At 34.6% G+C, this 5,370-nt stretch overlaps 1 pseudogene; it reads right to left on the reverse strand.

The window, feature by feature from the left end:
* Nucleotides 1-3,916: 3,916 nt before the first annotated feature.
* Nucleotides 3,917-4,227, reverse strand: LOC103603415 (annotated as a pseudogene).
* Nucleotides 4,228-5,370: the final 1,143 nt, after the last annotated feature.

Below are 5,370 nucleotides of genomic sequence, written 5' to 3' on the forward strand. Positions count from 1 at the left end.
TTTGTCTGCACAAGCATAATGGCAATTTATGTTCTAGATTTTCTTAAATAGATGTGCCATGGCAACAGATAATAGAAAGAAAATGCTTGAGTGTTTTTATTTTGGTATCGAGTGACAAACTTTGGGAAAAGGACTAGAGAAAATAGTGGTTTGTTCCATAGTCTCAAGCAATAGAAATATATCTGTTCTTTTGTTGTTGTTGTTGTGGTTTTTGTGGCTTTTTCGGGGAGGGGGGTTAATGAGTAAGGGAAATAAAGATTTGGCTGCAAGAAGCTGTCCTTTGGGCCAGGTTAGGGCAATAGGACACATACCCAAGAGTCAGTGGCTGGTCTAGTGGCTGCATTAGCACCAGCTCTAACAGGTCAATCCCACTCACTCAGTCTCCCACTCTGTGTCTAGGCACAATTTGGACCATTCCTTATTCTACTCATTCCTCCACTACTTTACTGGACAAACAGTATGTGCACTGTGTGAGTTACCAGAGATGTCAAGATAAAAAGCACATGTACTTTACTTAATTGGCTCACGCTTGAAAGAGGACAGTTTGTAAATAAACAATTAGAGTTGTAGAGTCTGTGTGGAAAGCTGATATTCACCCACAACTACTTAGAGACTGGACCCAACACACTGTCATGTAGCAACCCTTTACCACCATCACCAAAGCAATCGCAGCTCCGGAATCACTTTGGTATGTAATGCATTTTCTTTTTCTATGTTTGGAATCACTTCTTTAAAACCTGAGAATTTTGTTTCATTTTCTAGGCCCATTAGCTCTCTACTTGTCTTTGTCTACTTGCCCCACTTTCTCCCTTTCTCCTCTCTAATATCTTTTATGGTCTCAGGTAAATTTGAGCTAGCTCTCAACTTGCATATCCCAAGCAACAAAAATCAAAAAGTGTGTGGGCTACTGTCTTCTTTTAGGAACATTTCTTCAGCTTAGGAGAGTGTCAGGACATAATCCCAGCAATTTAAAAGTGAGTACTCTGTCTTTCAGGAGCAGGGGCTGAATTCTTTTATTAAAACAGATTTTCTTTATGCTAGTAACACAAAATGACAAAATACTTGCTTTTATGTGTAAGAGTAAATGGAAGAAATTGTGTTTAGTCACTTCAAGACAATCAGGGAGAACTTTACAAAGGAGGAAGCAACTGAGTTGAGATTTAACGGTTGGGGAACAGTTAATCAAGCCCAAAAGCTTGGGGGTGAAGTGTTCTGCAGGCAGAGAGCTTCGAGTCCTCCACTTTCCTCTGCCAGCTGCCGGAACACTATCCAGCCCATTGTCCCCTCTGTGTCACTCTCCATTCCATCCTGTCCTACCTCTCCTTTCATCCCTCAGCTACATGATCATGTTTGTCCCCTCCCAAGCAGGCACCTCATGGCCTCATGACCCAGATTTTTTTTCCTGTCTCAGAGTGAAAAATGGAACAAAACTCAGTTTCCTCAAGTGCCATGGTGTTATGGGTACCTGGGGCAGTGTGGGGATGGGAGATACGTGCTTGGAGGAGTAGCAGGAGAGGAGTGCAAATGGCAAAACAGAGGACCATAAGGTGCCAGGGAGAGTTTGAAGGGTCAGAGAGAGGCAAAGGCACAGAGCACTTGTGGAGTTAAATGAAATATTAGCCTTCCATATGTGACAATGACTTACGCATAAGGAAGATTTAGCCATGTGATAGGAAACATTGCCAACAAGTCTAAATAACGACACCGAAAAAAAACCATAAAAATAATAGTAATTCATCCTTTCTGTAAACGATTTTACTTTTTTTCTAATGCATATGCAAAGCATTAAATGTCATAATAATATTTTATAAGTTGACACCGAAAAAAAACCATAAAAATAATAGTAATTCATCCTTTCCGTAAATGATTTTACTTTTTTTCTAATGCATATGCAAAGCATTAAATGTCATAATAATATTTTATAAGTTTTCTTTAATTTCAAAAATAATTTTAAAAAATTCTCATTATTACCTTCAGACATACCACTCAACGTCAAATTGATTAATGTATGGGTAGTGCGCCCATCTTATTTTCACTCTTTCATATTTGGAATCTGGATTTCTAGAAAAGAATCACCAGAGAACAATTATTCATCTCATTAAAGATTCATTAAATAATTCCATTAAATCATAAGCTCCTTTAGAAATTTATAAAATTCGTACAAGTACTTATCTGAAACATTTTAAGGAACATGATTGTTTTGAAAAACAAAGCATGCAATGCTATTTTATCCTACAATTTCCAAACAATATTTAAGTATCAGCCTTAGGTAAGGTATATAAGAAATGACAACTCCTTAATGAATATTTTCAACTCACCAGAGCTAGAGTTACTTTATTCTTCCTGTGCCTCCACTGAACTTTTTTGCCTCTTGTAGTGTTTACCACTTTTGTCCTGTTATCTTTGATGTATACATGCTGCTTCTCCAGCTAGCTTTCTGAGGGCTAAGCCATGTTGTATTTATTTTTCTTTCTTTATGATCCACAGCAAAATGCATGAAACATAAATGTATAATAAATGCTTGCTAACATGAATATGGGAGTAATAAATTACACATTGGAATTTAGAAATAGAAACCAAAGTATACCAGATAAGAGAAAAGAGCAGAATGTGTTATAACAGACAGTTTTAGCAGTTATTTTAGGAATGACTTAAAATAGAACTTTGTTCTTTGGAGTTGATTTTGCGGCCAATAAGCACATATATTTTATTCTTTTTTGGTTTGTTTCTTAACTTTTCATGCATGTGTGTGTGTGTTATTTATTTTTTATGTTTCTGTTTTGCTTTCGTAAGAAGAAAATTACAGGTGTAACTATCAACATGCCATATTATCCACAATAACATTTTTAATATCCTCTAAGTTAAATAGGAAAAATGTTTTTTGAGTAAATAATTTCATTCAGAAGTTGTTTATTAACATCCAAGTGTGTGCGTTTGTGTGTAAACCAATACCAGGTGCAGATAGCAACAGCAAAAAAATTCAAGATCTAGGCTCTGAAATCAAGCAATTTACACCCTAGATAATTAATGATTTTAACAAATATTTTTAGCCTAATTTCCTTACTAAACACCTAGAAAATTTATGCTGTTTGCTACATTTCCAAATTGTCATCTTCTGATATCTGTGCTAATAGTTGATATTATCTGTTTTTCCCTTTAAATTTTGTCAATATGAGGAATGAAAAATTGTTTCTGATTGTTTTAATGTGCATTTTCCTTGTTATTAGTGAGGGTGAGCCTCTTCTGAATGATTGCTGGCCCTTCCTATTTCATTTTCTGTAAACTGTCCATACATATCTTGATTTGAGTTTTTTATCTTTAAAAGTGGAATTTTAAATCCTTTAAAATATATTCTGTAAGTTAACCATTTATTATATGCATTGCAAATATTTATTCAGCCTTTTCACTTGTCTTTTACTTCATTTTGTAGTATACGTTGTCATGTAGATATTTTTATTTTAATGTAAGCTAATATATCTATCTTGTTTCTAAGGTTTGCATTTTGAGTATTAATGATATTATCTCCAATTCCATACCTCGTAATTATCAGTTATATTCCTCAGTTCTATAGTCTACATTATATAGGTTTTTTAAAAAATAAATGTTTACATTTTTAATCTAACTAAAATTCATATTTATTTTTTGAATATTTTAGGGTAGGAACTTAACTTCACATTTTCCCTAAGATGAAAATCAGCCAAACATCTCAACACAATTTCATGTCTTCTCCTGTTTTACTTTTTTGAAAAAAAAAAAAAAAAATACCAGAACACTTAAGAGGGACAAAGGGTAAGGACCTATCTAAGAACAAGGGGAAATAGTTATTGGATTAAAGGGAAAAAAAGAATATTTTGGGCATAAGAGTACAGGAAACTAAAGTAATCTCTCTAAAGGATACTTTCAGCATAGCAGGGTGTTATAGTTTGGTGAGGCTTACTTGGTTTAATCTTGGACATTTCCTAAATGAATTGGGGCATTTTAGCTTCACAATATTCAATTAAGACCTAGAAGATAGTTTCATTCTTTGTTCTTGGTCTTCAGAAGTGGGTGCCTGAGACGATGGACAGCCCCGAAATTGTAGCAGTAAAAGAAGAATCTTGAACATTCTGGATCTGTGCGCACGTGAGATGGGCATTGCTGGGTGGCAAGTAACAGGAAACAGGCTTCCTGCTCCCATGGTCTGTGGTAGGCAGGGATGTTTGCAGGCTGCCTGTGGGCCTCTGGCATTTGTTGGTGTGGGTGGTCTGTCTGTTTCACTGCATGAATCAGAAGAAACAGACCCAGTTGAATAGATTAAACAAATTGATTCCATTTGATTTTTCTGTTGCAAGTAAGAATACTATCACTGTTATCTAATGTTAAAATTGATGTTCAGTAGTGATGACGCTAAAATTTACAAACACATATCTAGCTAAGATCTTTGAAAGAGGGATGAATAGATTGGGATCAAAGAATGAAGAAAATAACATGTATTCCATGAATAAAACTTTAATCACTTCTGTTCATCCATTTGAATATTGTTTACCTTTCCAACAACATTCGGAATATCTTCTTTAGAGAATAAATTGTTTGAAAGCCAGAGTAACAAATTTTTTTTTTAACCAAAACTGCAGACTACAAAAGATTTCCAATTCATTTACTTAACTTGCTTTCTGATGAATTGCTAATATTTAGTGTCATATTTTAATTTTTAGCATTATTTAGTATTATGTATGAGAAATTACCTAGGAAATTTAAATTTTCTTTACTACATGATAAAAAAATAAACCATAGTTTGATATATTTAGAAATTTTCATTTCATAGAATTACAGCCTCAAAGAGATTTTTCAGACCTATCTAACCACCACGCATAAGCTTTGCACCTGGGTTGGCTCAAATCCGAAATCCCAAGTCTACTTTAGTGTCAGCTTACATTTTAAAGTTTTCTGGTGCAGTCTTCAATCAACAAGTTTTTTGAATTAGCAATAGTTCCAATCTACCACTGTGAGTGACTTTTAACATCATCTTTGTTGATCTAAATGTCACTGTTTACTGGGGATGGAAGAGAAGCCTGTGGCAGAATCAGATACAGGAAAAAATAATCTATAATGCAGTTGAGTATTTGCAAAACTTGGACTCTTTGAGAAGGAGGAGGATATCTTATTGCATCTTCTCCAGCCTTCTTGATATACAAATTGGCAAACTGAGGCACACAAAGTGTAAGTGGGCATCTGGTAAAGTGTAGCTAATTTGTTCAGAGCTGAGCCAAGTCCTCATTCTCTTCAATTCCAGTACTCCAAGGTTCTTTTCTGATGTTTATCTATCAGTTTAGATGTAACATATTCCAATATTTGAATTTAAATAATATATTATTGATACCCCTGATTCTA

Source organism: Galeopterus variegatus, unplaced genomic scaffold, assembly GCF_000696425.1.
Source record: "Galeopterus variegatus unplaced genomic scaffold, G_variegatus-3.0.2 Scaffold4597, whole genome shotgun sequence".
NCBI lineage: Eukaryota > Metazoa > Chordata > Mammalia > Dermoptera > Cynocephalidae > Galeopterus > Galeopterus variegatus.